General features: G+C 38.1%; 1 long non-coding RNA gene across 9 annotated transcripts; it reads left to right on the top strand.

The window, feature by feature from the left end:
- The first annotated feature begins 337 nt into the window (after positions 1-337).
- On the top strand, positions 338-15,089 carry LOC116257823 (uncharacterized). Of its 9 annotated transcripts, none has more exons than XR_007573884.1 (7): positions 338-885; positions 4,107-4,359; positions 9,879-10,009; positions 10,158-10,256; positions 10,691-10,921; positions 13,276-13,359; positions 14,269-15,089. It is a non-coding gene; the product is annotated as an uncharacterized LOC116257823 (long non-coding RNA). The 9 variants fall into 9 exon arrangements; XR_007573885.1 differs by lacking the exon at positions 13,276-13,359 and adding an exon at positions 12,397-12,470; XR_007573883.1 differs by having other exon boundaries at positions 12,397-13,359.
- The last annotated feature ends 6,284 nt before the right edge of the window (positions 15,090-21,373 follow it).

Genomic DNA, 21,373 nt, shown 5'->3' with positions numbered 1-21,373 from the left:
CTAAAAAAAAATCAGATCAAGGGTTTTGTGCTCAAAGCCTCAATTGAGCAAGCGATAGATCCCTCGAGTGAGGGTTATGGGCTCAGAGGCTTAGAGCCCTGGCTCAGCTCAAGCGGAGAACCCAAGCTCATGTGAGTAAGGTACTTGGTTTTGACCAGAGAAACCTCACTTAGGGGGCGTTTGATACCCTGGAATTATACTGTTCACTGGGAAAAAAATTCAAAAATTTAAAATTTTTCCGAGTCATCAAACGGAGAATTTTTTTTGAGACCGTTGAAGCTGGAATCGGCAAGATTTTTCCGGAAAATGTTTCCGCCCGGAGGGTGGAAACATTTTTCCAGAATTATTTTTTTGCCCGTTAGGGCTCTGCGCGTTGGGTTCCGTCGTCTTCTCATCTTCCTTTCTCGCCGCTGCCTCGTCTTCCTTTCTCATCTTCATCGTCCGCTGCTGCCTCAGCAGGGAAGGAAGATGTGCGAGGCTTCATCCTCTCCGCCTCTGTATCAGTCAATGGCTCTCTTCGACCGCTCCCTCTTCTGATTCTTAAAAGTGAATCGCCCCACCAGCCCTCTTCCTCCCTCTTTCTGCCTCTCTTTCTTTCTCTCTCAATTTTCTGAAGAAAAGCAACTGGACAAGGGAAAAGGATCAGAAAACCTCTTCCATATTTCGATTCCCACATCGTTCCAAACCCTAGATTGCAGATCTCTCTCTCTCTCTGTGGTTCTACCACCAGTATCACCGCTGTTACCTAAAGAGGGGGTTTTGAGCAGCACCCACCTCGTTTGCAGATGGGTCATCCCATAACGTATTGGCAGTGGGTCTGTTCCCTCGCTTTCGCTCTCTCTTCCTCGATCATGGCTACTCAAGGCCAAGTTATCATCTGCAAAGGTTCTGCCCTTATTCCTTTCATTTGTTCCTTTTCCTTTATTTGTGGTATTTGGGTAGTTTGTTCTTAGGTGTCGAGATGCCATTGATGACTCTAGGGAGCCAAAGGAAGAAGAAAACCCGATCTGCAAATGCTCGTTCATTAATGCTTCAATTTCTTTTGTCTTTTCGTTTTTCATTCCTTCGTTTTTGGGCATCCTTGAATTGCTTGAGGTGTTCCCTGAATTGTTAATTTCCGCCGCTTGGAAGATTTTTCTTTCTTGTAAATTGAAGAAAGAAAAATCTTCACCCTGTTGAATATGAGACTGGATTGTACTCTGTTGGTTATCAATTCTTTTCGTTCGTTGGGCTTTTCTTTCTTCCTATTTTAGTATGTGGATTGTGTAGAACGTGCTAAACCATAGTTACCTTGATGAACATGGTCATTGTTGTTCAAGATTGAGGAGAAGCTCAAGCAGGTCATTGTTGAGAAACTTGGGGAGCCAAACCAAAGCTATGAGGATTTCACTGCAAGCCTGCCAACAGATGAGTGCCGATATGTTGTTCATGATTTAGCAAGATGTTGTATGCTAGTTCGAAGGACAGGTTCAAGAGAGAACTTGATGGAATCCAGGTTAAACTGCAAGCAACTGACCCTACTGAAATGGGCCTTGATGTTATTAGAGGTCGTGCCAATTAGACTTTGTTGCAGTTGTATGTATGAGATCAATGCTTGAATTTGTGTATCTACTGTAAACCCATAGAATTTTATTTTTCTGTGTTTTTTGTCTGTATACAAGTGTCTGGTACTGTTGCTAAATGCCAAGCTTTTAACTTGATTTTTTTTGTTCTAGAATGACGTGGATCTCGTAATGAGTTAGCTGACTAATGGCTATGTAGTTTGCTTATTGTCAATATTAATTTGTTGTTGAATTGAGAGAATTTGTCATCATGTGAACATAATGAAAAGGTAGCTTCCCATTTCCTGAGTTTAGTTAGTTGTTACATAATTGTAATTGTTGTTCTTTGTGCAATTTCACAACTAAAAATCTGGAAATATATTTCTATACCATCAAACTCAGAAATATAGAATTGGAAATATATTTCTGAGTCATCACACACACCCCAAAATTGGAATCGGAAAGATTTTTTCCATTCCATTTTTCCATTTCCTATATTTCCAGAAATATATTTCCAGGCCATCAAACGGCCCCTTAAGGATTTTGAGTAGAGAACCGGGGAACCCTCGCTCGAGCGAGGATTTTGAGTAGAGAACCAGGGAACCTCACTCGAGCGAGCAAGGGGACCATCAAAACCCTCGCTCAAGCAAAAAGGTTTTTGAGAGCTCAGAACCCTTGCTATAGAGAGAGAGAGAGAGAGAGAGAGAGAGAGAGAGAGAGAGAAATTAGAAGAGGAAGGAAGAAGAAGGGCTGCAGATGACTTACCATTGGTCATCTGTGTATGTGTGGCTGGAGAGAGAGAGAGAGATTAGAAGAGGAAGGAAGAACAAGGGCTGCAGATGACTTACCATTGGTCATCTGTGTATGTGTGGCTGGAGAGAGAGAGAGAGAGAGAGAGAGAGAGAGAGACAGCATGTACTATGCCAAGTGTCACATTTAAACCACTTTTAAGACCCACCTTTTGTCCCTCCTTGAAACAAGATGGTGCAGGTGTACGTTTATACTTGACTCAGTCCCCATTAGGGTGTAAACCCTTGATTTTGTAGAGTCACATTACCGACCAGGCCCAGCCCATGCTAATCTAAGCACCTCGGTCCCAGCATCCCAAAAATGGGTGTTTCAGACAACCAAACATTTGTAAGGCTTATGCATTTGAACTGATCTACGTTTTCTAGACATTCAGCTATATACTGCCTACCACTTTTATCTTTTTTGTTGAAAATTACGTGGGATGTGTTTTCTGTGTTTGCACATATATAAGTGGTAAAGTACATGTTCCAAAATATGTGTTATTAAATAAATTTTATAAGGGAAAGATCGAAGGAAAATCAGAACGTTGGAAACCAAATTGTTGACATAGCTTTACGTTTCTTCCTCTTCTTCTTCCTTCTCTTAGAAACTTTGTCAATTAGAAAAACCATTTTTAAATTGGCCAAGAACAATGACCATATGTGCTGACTCATTAAGCTTTCCAAGATCTCATTTGTGTGAGCATAGGAGACCTACCACCCAAATTTACCTACCACCCAAATTTAACCCAAATTTAAGTCATCTGCACTGCTCTTAAGATACTTGGTTTGCTTTTGGTGCATCAAGAAACCATCTCTGTAACGCTTCAACTAGCACATTGATCGCTTAATTACAAACCCTCTTCAATTTTCACGAGCCAGACGATAGATCTCTTTGCAAACCTGATCAAATTGGAGAATCCACAATTCGTAGATACTTGGTGTGCAATTAATCCAGAAACTGAACCCCAATATTTTCTGGAGCAAAATCATTTTGGACTTACATGTTATGTTATAGGTTAAATGAGATCTGGTTTTGATTAGATATCCAAGCCAACCTGTCGTGAAAATTGACAGACCCGTGTATTGGAAAATTCTTTTCGGGTCGGTTACAGATTCGGTTTGCCCTTTTAAACCCACCGTAACAACAAATCTCGTAGCACTGCTCTCTCTCTCTCTCTCGTTTTTGAAGAGGAAAAGCAAAAGAGGTTGTACTTCGTCTCCCTTTCTCCTCCTAGCTGGAATTCTTTTCATGGTTTCTCTCAATTTCTAAGGTAATTTTTGTCTAATCAGTTGAATGCGGACTGCGATTACGGGCTTCCTTCTTTCTTCTTTGTTTCGCGCTCTCCGATTGGTTACAGTGTGGACATTACAACATGGCCTCTAATTTATTGTTTTTCTCGAGTGTTACCGGTGATTAGATTTAGTATGTGTTGGGTGTGCGGACGGATCAGTTTGGCAGTTTAAGCGCTGTGGATGTTATCTTGCTTAAACCCTTGCCAGAGTTTGTTTTCTTTCTTGTTTGATGGATCATTTTACTTCATCTCCCTTTTTCCTCCTAGCTGGAATTCTTTTTAGGGTTTCTCTCAATTTCTGAGGATTTTTTCGCCTATTCAGTTGAATGCGGGCTGTGATTACGTGCTTCTTTCTTTCGTCTTCATTTCGTGCTTTCTGATCAGTTAGAGTGTTGGACATTGCAAGTTGATTTTCCTTTGATTTATTGTTTCTCTTCTCGAACGTTATTGGTGATTAGATTTAGTACATGTTTGGCATGCAGATGGATTAGTTTGGCGGTTCAGGCGCTGTGGATGTTCTCTTGCTTAAACCCTTGCCAGAGTTTGTTTCCTTTCTTGTTTGATGCACCGGGAGAGTTTGTAGAGTTTTTGGGTGGTCCCTTGTGGGTTTTACGATTGCAGACTTGTAGAACAGAATGGGCGATCTGGGCATTGAGGCGTGGAAGCCGCTCCTAGGTTTGTCTACGTCGCTTGAGGGCAAAAGGAGGAGCAAGAAGAAAGTGCTCGAGAATGAAGGTAGAGGTGCCGTTAAGTTTGCTTGATTACATATTCCGTGCGGTTCATTTTTTAAATTTTTTAACGAATTTTGGCCGCAACCAATTTTTGACCTTTGATGTAATCGGAGTTTAAATGTCAGGCATGGCCAATTTATAGGTCGTAGTATCAGGTTAACTGAAATTCGAGGTAGGGTTAGCTTTTTGCAGGATCATATTTCCGTTTTGTATGATTTTCTATATTGAGGTGCTTCTTATTTAATTTTTTGATTATTTAAATTTCACTCTGGTATTTGTGCTTCAAATCTGCAGCCTTTTAAGTGAAACTGTCAATTAGGAACTTGATCTCCCCCATCTAATTTCTTAGAATTGACAGTCTAGATGATTCCCATTAAATATGGTATATGTGCACATGGTAGCTACCTTTTTCAATGTGCGCGTATGTGTGCCAAATGATTCCCATTAAATTTGATATGTGAGCATATGTAATTACAAGATATATATATATATATTAAACTAATAGTTTATGTTGGTGGTTATTTTTTTATTTTGTGTTGTTTAAAAGTCTACCAAAAATGCATTTGCAACATCTAGTTATTTGGCCGTAACTTTTAGTGAGGGTACACCCTTTGCAATAGTTTTGAGTGATAAAAAATAAAAAAAAAACCATCCGGTGGAGGAAAGAAATGATGGTGAGAATGATAGACCTGTGGTTTGAGAAATGGAATCACCCTGAGGGGTTGGGGAAAGCTCACAAGGCCTTGCCTGATCCCGACGATCGTTCAAGGGAGCGGGAAGGTCTCAAAAGGATGAAGGAGGCTGGCGTGCAGGGCATGGCTGGGAATCAGTGATATAGTTCTTGGGCGGTGATCATCAAAAGTGCAGCAGGCAAAGAGGCGGATTGGGAAGATGCGTTGGATATCCCCGATCTTGGCATTCATAATGTTAATGGACATCGGGCCTTGGTGATTTCTGATGAGATTCATGAAAGAATGGTGCTGCCTTTCCGAGGTCTGCGATTGGGTCCCTAGTTGGGGAAATCCTAGGGTTCAAATGCATATATTGGAATGCTTTGAACATTTGGAATCAACTCCCTTTACAATGTTGCAGAAGGGATTGTTTCTCATTCAAGCATCGTCTAAGGGGGCGTTGGTGGAAATCTTGTTGCCTATAAAATGGAAAGTTCATGATAGGTATTTGGTAATTAGCAAATGGGAATCGGGGAAGCCAATGAAGATGAAGGCGGCCTCTAGTGTACCAATATGGGATTGTTTGCCAGATATGCATATTTTGGCAGGTATTGAAAAGCTGATTGGCGGCCACTGGGTGGCTGAAGACAATTTAACTAAATAATTTGCAAGGAATCGATTTGCTCGAATATGAACCTTTGTTCCTTTCAATTTTTCTCTTGTCAATTCTATGTGCATAGTAGATGGTGATTGTGTTCTTGAGCAATTGGAGGAATACGAGGCAAGAATTAGGTTCTGTATTAGATGTGGGATTTCTTCACATGGTGAAGGGGCTTGTCCTCAGGTACAGGCAGCTTCCCCCTCTCATTGCTTCCTTTAATCCTCGCAAGTACTTGCTCCAGTAGTTCATCCACTAATTGACAAGTGGACCCAAGTCAAGGTGGTGATACGTAAATCGAAATCTGGTTGGTCTCAGATTAAAGGAAGCAATCAGAGGGGGAATATGTTGTCAGTGCTTGGTAATAAAAATCAAGACGCGCCACAAACTGATCTTGATAGGGAACAACCAGATCGCTGGAGAGAAAAGGAGGAAGTAAAAGGGGTGTGGAGATGGGTGGAATATCATCTATGGCATAAGACTTTGAGGGAAAATCAGATGTGGGTTTGAATCCTAATGGTGGGGAATTGGAGATGGAGATTTTCTATGGTGAGGAGCAGACTGGGTCAGATAAGAACATAGAGGATCGAACACTAAGTTCAAACATGGTTGTACATGTTGTGCAAGATAAGAGTTCCAAAAGTAAGAATTCTAAAGCCAGCAGGAAGAAACCTCTTGCTAACAAGGAGTTGAGTATGTTGAAGAAGAAAGGAAATACTAAGAATCATAATTATGTTCTGAAAGAAAATTAAGAGGTCAATGTTTGGCCTGGGGGACAAAATATGAAATTCAACCTAGCAGGAGGGGAGGAGAATATTGTAGGGGTATCTAACCACTAGGGGACAAACTTTTAATCTCTAATCAAGGATGAAAGTGGTATTATGGAACGCCAGGGCATTGTCCAGTAAGGCTGCACAAACAGACTGACTGAATCTGGTTAGTCATGAGAATCTTAATATTATTTTCTTCTTTGATTTGATGCTAACTGAAGACTGTCCGTTAAGCTTTTTTAGGCGATTTCAAAATTTTGATATGGAATCTCATACTGAAGTAGAAGGTAAATGGGCTAGGATTAGTTGTGCCTAGAAGAAAAATGAGTTTAAATTTCTGAGTTGTCGGTTTAATTTGTATTGAAACGATTGTATCTTCATGGAAAAGACAAGAGGGAAGAGGATTGATGTCATTGGGGTCTATTTGCATACTGATTTTAGGGTCAGACATGGCCGGTGAATTATGTTGGCGGCTATGTTGACGGGCAGGCATAGTCCAATGCTGATCTTGGGGGATTTTAATTCAGTCAGAAAATCTTCTAAGAAGTTGGTAGGTCCTCGGCATTTTTGGCTTGCACGGCCTTCAATTCTTTCATCCAATTTGTTGGTCTAGAATAATTAATGGATGGGAAAGATTCTTTGCTTGGTTGAATGATCCTAAGTCCGCAGAGTAGTTATGAGTAAAATCAACTGATGCTTCTACAATAAAACTTGAGCTGAGATGTTTGATGAATCACTGAAGTTAAGGTGAGATTTTAGAGCCTCTTTTGATCATGCAGCGTTGGTGGATTTTTCTGTTTCACAGATTCAACGTGAGTTTGGCAAGAAGGTGTTCAAATATTCATTTCACTGGGACAAACACCTAAGTTGCCAAAATATTATATCTAGATTATGGCAGGTTGAAGACAAGGGCTGCCCTATGATGCAGCCATGTGCGAAGCTGGACAAAATAAGAAAGGGTCTATGCCGCTGGAGAAGGAATGCTTTAGAAAAAGTAGATCTAAAAGTTGATCGTTCGCAGAAAGCGCTGGATGATATTCATTTTTGTGATGATAGGGGTTCAAACCATTGGTTTGAGAAGGAAGAAGAAAACAGATCTGAGCTGAATAAGACCCTGGAAGAAAAAGAGATCTATGTAGTGGTTAAGGACAACTGGACAAGAGATGGAAATAATAGATTTTTCCTTTCTATGGTGAAAAGGATGGTTCGGAAGAGAAGGCTTGCTGAAACTTCAATTGATGAGGGCTCATTTAATGACCCCATGCAAATTCAAATCAGTTGAAAAAATCATTTAAAAAAAAAATTCTCTACAGATGACTCAAAAGGATCCCTGCCTGAAGATCTATGGCCTGGCATGTTGGTTTCTGATCAGGACAATGAGTATCTGCTTAAACCAGTGACAGAAGAGGAGATCAGACAGGCTGTAATAGGCTAGAAGGTGGATAACTTTTTGGGGCATGAAGGCTTTCCCGATGGATTTTTTCAAAAACAATGGTAAATAGTAGAAGATTTGGTGAGCAGAACTATCATAGAGGGGCCAGTTTGGAAACTGCTTATTTGAATTGGATATTTCCACTAATAGTTTAGGATAATTCTTGTATATTCTTGAAATCTAATAGTGTAGCATGGTAGTCATCGGTGCATTAATTTGCAACGGGCCATAATCTGCCTGCTCACATCAGGGTTGTCTGTATAAGTGGTATCCTTGCTCTCTGAACAAGAGCGGTGGTGAACTGAGTGTCTGTGCTGCTCGTTTGTTATTTTTTTTAGTCATTCATTCTTTCAACTTTAATGGAATAGGGGTGATCCTCCAACCCGTTTTTCCTTTAAAAAAATAAATCTTTGGCTATAAATGTGGCCAGCTGATTTCAGTTATATACACACACACAGATGCATGCACACACATTCTCTCTATAGACTTAAAACAATATTTTTTAGGATTCACTAGAAAAATGAAAAGAGAAAGAGAAAAGTAGTTGAGCGGAAAAAAGATTGATAAAAACTCAACCCAAAAGTGGGAATGGTTATGTTTTCTGATCGCAATAATCCACCATAGAAATTATTAAAAAAAGAAGAAAGTTAAACCATAGGGAACAAGAGTAACACATTAATACAAGACATACGTGATTTGACAATATGCTTACACCCATGGGCAAAGGAGGAGCACGATTCTACTATTAATCAAGTCAAATAGAGGCTACAACGAGGCAATACAGTAAAATCCCTCAAGACCCAAATGGGCAATGCCCTGGAGGGAATAGCAAGAAAGAGGGAACTGAAGAGAATGAGATAATACATTTCTCTCTCTCAAAAGGGAAAAATAGAAGCAAATACCTCAAGAAATAGCCTCTAAATCAAAGATGGAGCCTTTGTGGTAAATGGCGAGCCAAAATGCTTCTTTCTGCTTTTCTTTCTCACTTTTTTCTCAAGAAATAAACCCCCAGACCCTAATTTGTAAAAGGAAGAGTGCCTTTATGGTTCCCTTTTTTTTCATAACTCACATCATTAAACTTATTTCATTAAAGACTCAAATGTGGAAAATATTTCTCTTATGTGGGGTTCAAGGTACACCTAACAAATCTCTTCGAATAAAATCGTACCTGACATCAATATGTTTTGTCATCTCATGATACATCTAATCTTTGGTCAAGTGAATGACACTTTGACTATCGTAATAAATAATCAATTTTTCTTGACTTGTACAAAGTTAAGATAACATGCCCCTCAACCAAATACATTTTTTAATTGCCTCAATGATTGCTATATATTTGGCCTTTGTGTAGATAATACAATAGTAGACTATAAAGTAGTTTCCCAACTGATGGCACAACTTTGAAGAGAGAAAATCAAGCCAATAAGTGATCTCCTCCTATCAAGGCTACTTGCATAATCTGAAATCAACATATCCAACCAAGCTATCACTGTTCATACCAAAGTCTCTAATGTATCCTTCAAGAATCTAAGAATCTACTCCACTGCTTGCCTATGGCCTTTTCAGGAGATGATCTATCTACTAACAACATTAATTGCATGCGAAATGTCAAGTCTAGTACAAACCATCACATACATAATGCTGAGTCAGGCAGGCCATAACAACACTAGTTGTATCCTTCTTCAAGGTGTAGCTGTAAGATCTTCTTTTCCAGGCTCCGAGTCAACTTTTGCTTTTTCTGTTTTTCTTTGGTAGTTAAATATACTGGAAGAAGGACTTGTATAAACCAAGTGATTTGACAGTCCTTTTGGCAAAGGTTGAAGAATCTGAGGTATAACCTTCTACATAGTTGACTATTTGCCTTTTCTTTAACTTATACATGAGATATTTACTCCTTTTCCCAAATTCAATTGGTCAATGCGTTTGCAGTCGTTTTTGCTTTATCTTATTCTGTTTTATTTTCTCTATTATAGGTTCTTCCATCTTTTGCAGGTGAAATACAAAGGAGTGAATGCCTCAGATCTCTGAGGGATATTTCCCTTGCACTTGCTGAGATGCCTGCACGTGGTGATCTAACAGGTGATGTCTGTCACTCGGCAGATGGTTACCATCTCAATGTTAAAGTATATGAGAAGCTGCTATTTAGTGTTTTTGACATACTGGACAAGGGCAAACTTGCTGAGGTTTGCTTCATACTGAAATCGTTGGCAATGGTTAGATGGCTGAACAACACTAACTGCAAATATTTCATTTCTCATCTCGTTTTCACAGAAGTAGGAGATTCTTGAACTCTTGAAATCAATCTGGCAAATTCTAGGAATCACAAGGACTATCCATGGTATATGCTATGCTTGGGTCTTATTTCAGCAGGTATCTCTTTGTAACATATCTTTTCCTTCTGTTGAAATGACTTTTTTTGCATCTACTTGTTTCAGTTATGGGAGTGTGCTGCAGTATCCAAGTTGTTGCATTGTGATATGTTTTGAAAATGAAACTTCTAGAAAGAAGGTTTCTTTCTTTGACTTTCTCTTTTTCTCAACCAAAGCTTTGTAGAAAATGAATACTGAGAATATAGACTTATTTTTTATGAATATGAGAGGCCATATTATTATCTTTGAGAAGTTTGAATTATGAAACTTTCAAGCATGACATTAATTGTTGAGAAGTGTTTTTCTTTTACCTTTTTCAATCCTGTTGTTCTTTATGCAAACATTTAGAAACAATTGACGTTCCTTTTGTTGTCACATTTTTTTGATTCTACTGTAACTAATGTAATGTTTTTCATATTGGCTTTGTTATAACAGTTTATCATAACTGGTGAACAACGGCTTCTACAACATGCCACTGAAATGATAAGAAAGATTCCACTAAAATAACAGCGAAGTATGCAGGAAAAGTTATATTTGAAAGGCCTCTGTTTTCCAATCGAAGGAGAAATAGGGAATCAAGAATTAACATTTATGCATTCTGTCTTGTCACCTATAAAGCAGTGAGCTGATAAGCGTTTGGAGGATTATCATTGCCATTTTTTTGAGGTTAGTCTCTGCTTAGAATGACTCGGTGATTGTATTTCTGAATATGATGGTTGTTGATGAACATACATCGTCAAATACAGGAAGATATTGAGCATGATTATGGTAAATCTTAGAGGATTTATAATAAAGCTGCTAAGAGATAGATTGTGCTTGTTCCTAGCCCTTTTGGGAAGGAACAGAATTTGCTGGGGCAGGTGGGGATCTACCAAGCCAGGAGTTCGAGCCCATGTGAGAGTGGGCTGAATTGTTATAATTGGTATCTGGTTCAACACTTGGACCTGCGGTCTTATACGCATAGACATGCTGCCTTAAGGGAGATGAAATTGAAAGTTTAATTCTACATCTAAGATTATGAAAAACCTTGAAGGATTGATACGAACGCTAGCTAAAAAATAGATTGACCATTCAGGGGAGAAACTAAAACTATTAGGGGCGTGGGTTGGGTCCAATAAACCAGGAGCCCAAACCCATGTAGTAATGGTTTATGTTGTTGGAATTTTAGATGATAGAAAACATGTATTCTGAATGATTGGTGAATTTAGGTAATCACAGTTGGAGCTGATCCAGCATTCGAATGGTTGTGAATTTTATCTTATTTGGGAACTTGATTAAGAGAGTTGTGATGTCCACTGGTGCTGTTTCTTTGGATGATGTTGGCTGGATCAAGTCAGCATTGATTATGTTCTCAACTGTGCCAAGAAAGGTTAGGTGACAAAAGATTTATACCGATTCAACTTCTGCAGCCATAAGAGACAGAAAAAACTTCTTGAAGGGTGTTTGTTCCTTTTTTTTTTGGAGCTTTTAGGCACTTGCTCTTGTTACAGGGGATGTGCTGCAATTATCAAAAGTAATCAGAGACCATTATGAAAAAGTCATCCTTCCAGCGACTTGTACACTAATTAGACCATATTCTAATTAATTGACTTGTAGTCTTTTGTAGCTTCTCAATCTGTTTGAAGCATTTAAATGAAGTATTTTGATGGATAAATGTACTAACAAGTGCCTATAAGTTGATAATTAGACAAACATATCTCTGAACAAACAAGCAAACAAATAAGTAATGTTTGTGTTTGTGTTTATGTGTGCATGCATGTGTGTGTATATGTCTACTTCATTTTCCAATAAGCTGACAAAGCAATTTAGACAGGCTTAAGCGCTGACTGTGTTACATTGGTCTTGAAGTGATCCTGTCAATAAACATAACTAGTTCCGCAACCGTCTTTATTTTCTTTTCTTCTACAATATTTTTTTCAAATCAAACCTTTTTTGTGGTGTTTATTACATTTTGATGGATATGAAACTTCCTTCCAGGGTAAGAAGCTTCTTCTCCCACAGTCTGTCAATAACTGAAATTTGCATAGTTTTTTACGTATTTTCTTGTTCTTTTTGTTTTCTATAGTTTGGGAAATGCTTTTTATTCATTTTTCAATCTGGAAGCTTTTGGTTTGATTTGTGTGTTCTTTTGCATAATGCAGCCATTTATCATCTTTATGCTTGTAAATGAAGGGCGCTTCAGCAGAAGAACTGTTTTACTTACTAGGGCAGAACAGTTAAGATCACCTCTGTCACCGTCCGCACCTCTAGTTCCTATTCATATAGTGCCAGCACTATTGTGACAAATCTTACAAAGTCACAGTCCTTCATTCACCACCAGTTCAGGAGTTAACAATAGATGATATTGAGGATACTGATAATGAATATGACAATGCTTGACTTAATCAACTCAAGGTTGTAAGACGTCAACGAAATGATGCTCAACTTGATATATATATATATATATATATATATATATATATATATATATATACACATATATGGGGAGAGAGAGAGAGAGAAATAGAGAGAGAGAGAGTTGCTGAGTGGTCTATCCAGTCACATTTTGTTTACAGTTTTTTAAAATTAATTATATAGATGTGTTCTTCATGTCTAAAACTATAAAAACCAACACAAAAATTGTAGTTTTTGGACATACAAGATTAGTTTTATAAGCTAAAAACTTTAACTGTTGATTATTATACTTCTATAAATCTTAGCCACACACTTACATTGTCATTTGTAGATGGATTTATAATGTTTTATTGACCAAGATCACATCCATAGTTGATTTTACAAGAAAAAGATTTAATCATAATTGTGACTAGGCTGTCCAGCTGGTTTCACTCATTCCTTACACACACACACACTCTCTCTCTCTCTACAAATGAGAGTTACTTTGTGATATTATCGTGGAACTGCTTAGGGATAGACTTGTGTCTGGGGTTCGTCATGCATCGCTGGTCTGAAAGTCTTGTATTTTTTGTGTACTTGAAAAAGAAAAAGGAATTCTGTTCGCAAAATTGTGCCACTCTTGCCAGGATGTACGAGTTCTAGATGGTGGTCCATCGCGAATCTTTTTCCAAGGTGATAGGCTTTACCAAAAAGATCTTGAAATGCTAAAGGTAATCTTTTTTAGCATTAATTATTTCCTCTGGAGCATTGGAGAATTTGATGGTTTATATATGGTTACTAATCCAACTGGGGACATATGCAATGAGAATGGCTAGTGGGGTTTTGAGTCTCGAGTTGTGCCTCAGCTGTCTTAGGCCTCAACAATAAACCTGAGTTATCTGGTTCTGATTGAGTTAACTGAATTCAATCTTGTCACGTCTTCTTCTAGCGCACAAACAAGTTCACCTTTGTACAAAATGGTTGGTTGTACGTCTATGCAACTTTTTCCTACTGTGTGGTACATCAACTTGGAAATGAGTAGTACCTTGCAGATTTTCTAGTAGTTATAGAACTCAATTTCATTTCCCAAGTTTTAACCTGAAGTTGGAACTGTTTTTCTTTGCTTATGGGCTTGAGGACTCCCAATCCATTTGGAAATCAACCTGTTATTACTACTAAAGATAATATGTGAGGAGCTATAATCAGACATTGCGTCGAAGTTCATCAAAACTTGACTATTAGATGTTTTCTTTTGCATGGGCTGTTCAACCTATGTTGGGCAATTGTCAACTCAAAGTTACGGTGTTCCTTTGATTTGATGATTTTTTCTGTTGTTCTAGGGCTGGATAATTCATGTGGGTTCTTACTATGGTATGGTGCTTTGTTTGAAAGCATGGGCTTTTTACTAGTTTTATCAGAGCCATCTGCCTAAATTGAAATACTTATTTAGTAATATTAGGTTCCTCCGATCAAGTTTACATGGCTTTGTTTGTCAAATCATGTTGGTCCGAAATCTCATTTCACTTTGGTACAATTTTAATCTATGATCAATTCTCTATCAGTCAAGGAGGAACTTCTTGACAAGTATGTTTTGCTTGCAGCTTTTATTAGTCATTCATTTATGCAGGAATTCTTTTCAGGTGGTGATGGTTTGCTTGAGAGCTTGACAGTACGTGCACAGCTGGTCATTAAACTACATGGCCTTGATGTTAGTTTCTTTTGTCACAACATAGTAGTGCAGAGTTGCCGTCCATTTATTGACACTTCGAAGTTTACACCATTATCACAGATATCTTGTTTGTTCCGAAGAAAAGGTGATGTTGATGGTAAAAAAAATATGGAAAAAAGCATGATTTTTTCACCAAAACAAATTTAACGTGTTTTTTCCCATGTTTTTTTTTTCTTTTTTTTGACGTTAATATCATGGATTACACTTTAAACTTAAACTAAATTATTTATCATGATTAAAACATTATTTTTATCATAATATTCTAGTTATTTTTTTATGTCTTGTAGAAGCTTTTTTCTTTTTAAAAAAATTATTTACTCGATATTTCCCAAAAAGAACAACATTGCCACAGAGAAAAACCTCTGCTGTTATAACCCCAAGAACAATACTCGTGACAATGGTTTACACCTTTTGATGTGATAAGGTGAATCAGCCGCAAAGAGTGGTATGTGCTAAGGTTTGGAAACAAGCTGGAAAGCCCAAGCTATAGGTGTTGTAGCTTGCCTGATTGTGTTAGCTGTTTAAAGCTTGTTTTTTATTATCTTGAGGTGAAAATGAGTTCCCACCGAAGGTGGGATACAAAGTACAAATGAAAACTTACGGCTAGAACTTTAGGTCTATTGGATGGAATTATTATTCTATCAGCGTGATGTAAAAAAACATACTTCATAATTTGTATTACTCAACAAACTTGTTAATAAAGATGCATTCCCAGTGGGGAACATTGCAATCCCTCATAGCAGCAGCATTCCCGCCCATCAATATATCTCCAAAACATACCCATAAAGCATACTTTCGTTCTTTTGTTGGTTTTAGACTTATTGAAAATATCTGAAAGTGAGGTTGATTTTTGGATTACCCATCTCCAGCTATCACGCGTCACTTTACATCCTCCATCCAGCAGGGAATGCAACCGCCGTATGGGCCTGTAGCGGTGGTTACAATCGCCGGCATAGCACTATAGCGGTGACAGCTGTTTGGAACCTCCAACGGTGTTTGACGTCGCCGGCATAGACCTATGGCGGTGACACCTGTTGGGTACCTCTAGCGGTGGTTCCAATCGCTGGCATAGATCAACAGTGGTGACAGCTGTTGGGAACACCAGCGGTGCTAAGGATCGCTGGCATAGAGCTATAGCGGTGAGACTTGGTAGGGATCTCCAGCGGTGCTTGCAATCGCTGGCATAGATCTATAGTGGTGACAGCAGTTCGGTACCTATAGCGGTGGTTAACATCGCCGGAATAGAGCTATAGCGGTGACAGCTGTTTGGTACCTGTAGCGGTGGTTCCATCGCCCGCATAGAGCTATAGCGGTGACATGTGTTTGGAACCTCCAGCGGTGGTTGTAATCGCTGGCATAGATCTATAGCGGTGAGACTTGGTGGGATCTCCAGCGGTGCTTGCAATCGCTGGCATAGAGCTGTACGGTGACAGCAGTTCGGTACCTATAGCGGTGGTTAGCATCGCCGGCATAGAGATATAGCGGTGACAGTACCTGTAGCGGTGGTTTCCATCGCCCGCATAGAGCTATAGCGGTGACAGCTGTGTGGAGCCTCCAGCGTGCCACCATGCCCTAGAAGCAACACCATGCAAACAAGTCCGACGCATTTAGCAAATGAGATGTTCTTCATTTGTAGGGATATCAATGAATCAGATTTGAATCGAATATATTTTTAACTGTATCTATTTTTTTTGGATACTCATATACTAACTCAGATTCGAATTGGGATTTGAATATGAATGATGACAAGTCATATCCAACTAAAAAATCCGGCTTCACAATATGAATATATATGTATGTGTGTGTGTATATATATTTGGTTTAACTCATTTAACTTGTTAACTTGTTTTACAACTAGAGCTTGACTTCTTTAACATTTCAAATATAAATTTAAACTTGAATTGCAAGTCAAGTTGTTTCTAGTGAGTTGAAGTTGAATCCGAGTTGTCTTGACTTGTTGGGCAGACTTAACCACCCCTCTACAATCATTTAAGCCTGCATTTCTTTCTTTCTACAAGTTACTGTTAAGATACGTAGACCTTTGTTTCTTCACCAAAGGTACGTGAAACTTCCCCTTCGATCACCACCACCACCACTTTATCCTTTCTTGCGAAAAGAATGTGTTGGTACCAACATTAATATTGAACTTGCAAACCACAAAGCACCTGACTAAGGGTGGGGAATGGGCCGGGTACCTCATGGGTAGTTTGGTACCGGGTCCATAATGAGCTGGTCTTGGGCAGGTTATTTGACACATGGGCTGGCCCAACTAAAAAAAACCGTCGGGCCAAACTGGCCCTGCGACTAAAAAAACCACCAGGCCCGGCTGGCCTGAGTCTGGTTTTGGTGGTCCCAGTTGTTTCGATAGCTAAGGGTAGAATCAGACAAGGACAAAAACCTGACCCTCTAAATATGATATTTAGTGTTTTTATTAAAATCTAACCTTACTTAAGTTGGGTTGATGAAAAATGTATATTAAGTTGATCATTTTTTAGGTTTTAGTAGTGCTTAAGCAAAAATAAATTGCTTTGATACATTTTGATAATAGGAACTTGAACATTTTTCATAAAACCAAACTTAATTCAAATCATGTTTTATATCAAAATAGTTTTTATAAATATATTAGGATGTTTATATTTTATTTAGAATATTTTTTAACAAAAAATGAAAGTGTCTAGTTTTTATCATTGACCTATGTGTCAGATCTTTACAAATTTCTCTCTCTCTCTCTCTCTCTCTCTCTCCCTCTATATATATATATATATATATATCACATCAGATTTTGTCCAAAAGAACTGGTCTATGAAAATTATGTCGTACATCAAACTTTATGCACTCATGCCTGCTCTTTCCATTTCTACGCTTATCATTCTTCCGCCATTTGTTTTTTCAAAAAGATGCAAGTAAATAATAATCATGGGACAAAAAAGAATGCTCCATTTTGGATCCATATTTCTTAATTTTGATGCTGTCGGTTTGATTAAATTATGTCCTTTGTTAATTTTGTGCTTTGTGATATATAAATGTGTTTTTGTCATTTAATTAGCTTTTGCAAATTAAAGGATCCTATGTTTAATGAAGACTTAAAAATATATATAACCTTCAGTATGTTGCATTATTGTTCACCATTCACGTTCCATCATTTCTCCATGCCGGAGAGTCAAAAAGAGCTACGACGACGGATGCATGTGATCAGCTTCTTATTTGAACATATGTCCAACAGAACCGCTTTTTCCAACTGGGTTTTGGTTTGAATTTTCAAATCCGACAGCTGAAATAATGCTGGCAGATACGTATAACTTAAACACAGAAGCATTTGGATCCGGGTAAGGATTATGCCAAAAGTGATGTCTGGATCTGTTTCTAAATGGATTTCAGATTCTGTTTCAGTAACTGGATTTTGATCTAATGAAAATTTATACTCGAAAGTGGGCTCAGGCTTAGTAAATAGGTTAGGAATAGGTGCTGTATTAGACTACAATATAACTTATTTGACATGTTCAAGGAGTTCTAACAAAGGGTGTAGCATAGCTGGTAGAACCGGCTGGCATGTAAACGGTATGTCATCAGCTTGATTTCCATGGGTACTACTTTCTTGAACTGAAAATCATATCACCACTGCCACCTAAATCCTGAAGCGGACCCTGAGCCCTTAAACATGTGGGAAGAGGTCAGCTTCAAACATATAATTCCCCAAACGAGGCAGATGTTTTGTGAAGAATAGCGAAAATACTGACTGCCTGATGACGAACAAAAAGGGAGGAGGAGATATATATGAATCCATTCAGCCTAAAGAGTGCATATTCACAAAAAAGAGAAAAAAAGAAAAAGTTCCCCCTTCTTTCTCTTTTGAATTTACTAAATAAATGTATTTATACATGCTGAAGAATAGCCATCTAAAATATCTCAACCAAGATATCAAATGATTTTTGCCACGCACTTTAGAACCATTGCTCTTTCTCTCTCAACCAAGATATCAACCATTGCTCTTTCTCTCTCATCCATCATTTTTTCCAGTTTTCCTCGTGGGGTACTCGCATTATTATGGGACATTTAAATCTCAACAACTATATTAAAACAAACCTAACAACTGTACTGGACATAAGAACATTGTCTAAAGAAAGAGAATGAAAAGATTTTCAATAGTCTGGATATGTCAACTTTCCTGTCATTAGAAAACATAGTGAAAGGTGCAGTCAGTTGCTGCTTGACCATGGTTTTTGGCGACAGAATACATCTATTGTGACAGATTTTAACAACACAAACAAGACAAAAACCATCCAACCACAGAAATAAAGGGCTCAGAATTTATTTAGACAGAATACATCTATTGTGACAGATTTTAACAACACAAAAAAAAAAACCCTTCCGGCCACAGAAATGGACGTCTGATTTCAGTTTTCCTATATAGATATGTCATCCTTAAATCTGACAGTCCAATGCTTGGTTCAGTCCTTTTCTAATGAATTTTATAGGCTACTTTTCCAATCGAACCACGATTAATGCCCAAAACTATAAGTAAAACAAAAAAAAAAGCTAAAATTGACCTTTATTCTAATTTTTTTACATGATTACTTGACTCATAAGACTACCTGACGGCGTAGTGGCTGGTGTTAGCAACCAGCCAACAATCCTGCACAACCAGCCACATGCACATATGTAAGCAAACTATGGGTGCTTGTCTATTAGAGATCTGCGAGAGAAATGAAACTTGTGCATATTCAGCATTGCTGGCCATACAAGTCTTTTTCATTTTTTATGATCTTAGCGCTTGTAGTAAATAAAACAATGGCTGGTGCTTTCTTTTCAAAAGTGATAAATGCTATGAGGGACCATAGATGGCCCAAAGAAAGAGATATATAGGAACCCTGTTTGTATTGTGCTAGCGTCGATGGTCCTAAATAGCCACAATTTTTTCTGTGGCTAGTAGACCAAAGGTGGTCGCGATGAGTTGTAGCGACAACGTTGGCCATTTTCAATCGTAGGTCCCAACAAGCGGAACAAATGTCATCAACGACGAAAGCTGCTGCGATGGTTTTTCTCAATTACCCTGTGATGAAATATCGGACACACTTGAAAAACAAAAACAAAAGATATTGGTAAAAGAAGAAGATCGCGTGGGAACATGAAATTATTGACCACAAAAGCAACTATATGCCCTTCAAAAATATACAAATACACTTCCTTAATACAAAGATAACTATGTTACCTTTATTTTCTTGGCATAGTAGTAAAATGCACGTTATTTGCATTTAACTAACTAAAAATATGCATGTGACTTGCGAAACATGTGTTTGACGGTCACCCATAGGCAGATACGTTGTACGTCAAGTAACAAAAACTGAAAAAAATTCAGGAAAATAACAAAATTATAGGCAACCACAATTTACTAATAAGTTCATCTATTGGCTACCAAAATTTCTTCAAACAGAACCAAACTTTTTTATTAGCGACCACAATTTACTAACAAGTTCACATCTGATGGTAGCTGTTATTGACGTGCAAAACTAGCTCTTGGCAACCACCAATACTCTCGCCCATAGCCCACTTGCAGTAGGGTATGGTTATTGGCATTGGCTTTTGCCCTAACGGCTAGCCAATGGCAGCCGTTGTCAGTTGTAGCATGTTGAAATTGTTTGTAAGCAAAGGCGGAGTTAAAAATTTTTGGCTGTGGCACACTAATACATATTTTATAAGACATCTTTTAACTTAAATTGGAAATTACTTTTATAATAAAACAAATAATTATAGTTATGGAAAACTTACAATTGATCCCAACAAGCAAAATCAAATCATTATAGTGATGGATAAAAAATAAATAAGAGGGAAAATGGTATCTTTAAGGTGCCAATGTTATTCTCAATGTTAACACGACTACAGACACACAGGTACTTTCTTCACACATCTCATTTAAATGAGAAAAATTAAGACTGACCACTGGAGATTATATTTAAGACCGTCTAATGAATGTCAACGTAAGCAAAATCATAAGGGGCAAACTCAGACTCCAAAATCAGCAACCAAAAGTGGTAAAGTTAAATCCTCAAAACAGTAATAAAAAAGCTCAATTGCCTAAATAGAAATGTCCAAATCAAACTTACCTTAGAAACTACAAAGAAGAAGAAGAAGAAGAGAGTGACTTATTGTGCGAGTGAGCGTCCATGAAGCATCAGCTAGCCATCGCCCTTTGGCCCTTGCAGTCTCATCAGTCATCCATTGATTAGTTGATTTCACTGCCCAGTGCCCACAAACCCCAAAATTAGTAATCAAAAGGGGCAAATTGAAATCCCTAAAACAGTAAGCAGAAAGTTTAAATAGAAATGCCCAAATCAAACTAATCATATGAACAATAATAATAATTAGAAGAAGAAGAAGAGAGAGAAAGACTGAGAGAAAGAGCCTTACTGAGCATCTGTCGCCCATTGCCCTTGGCGCCTTGTTGGCTCGTCCATGACTTCCTTGATTTCATTACTAATTGCCCAGTGCCCACAACAGCCCACACATTGCTCTGCTACTGTTTTCGAGAGAGCACCAGCCATTGCCAATGAAAACAGTGGCAGTTTAGCAACATCAGCTGGCAATTTATAAATGGGCCAAAGTGAATATATATATATATATATAGTCATCTAGCCTTCTAAGCAAAGCTGTCTATCTAAAGTAGATGGATGGTTGAGAGAAAATCAAATAGAAAATAGTGTAAACTATTATAAGATGACAAACATACCCATCACTTTTTTTTTTCCTTATTTTTCTCTCAATCATTCATCATGTTAGAAGGGACGGTCCTAGTTAGATGGCTCGGTGACTCTAAAATCCCAGAGTCACTATTCAATTTTCTTATATATATATATATATATATATATATGTGTGTGTGTGTGTGTGTGTGTGTGTGTGTGTGTGTGTATACAGCATAAATTTTCAATATGCACTCTGAGAGTAGGGGCTAGGCAGCTCCCAAACAAAATCTGCCATGTAATGGAAATTGTTGCCAATATTTTACTTGGTCCCTATTGCAG

Source organism: Nymphaea colorata, chromosome 7 (genome assembly GCF_008831285.2).
Source record: "Nymphaea colorata isolate Beijing-Zhang1983 chromosome 7, ASM883128v2, whole genome shotgun sequence".
NCBI lineage: Eukaryota > Viridiplantae > Streptophyta > Magnoliopsida > Nymphaeales > Nymphaeaceae > Nymphaea > Nymphaea colorata.
Note: the sequence above shows the minus strand (reverse complement) of the source record. Positions and strands in the feature narration are given on the sequence as shown.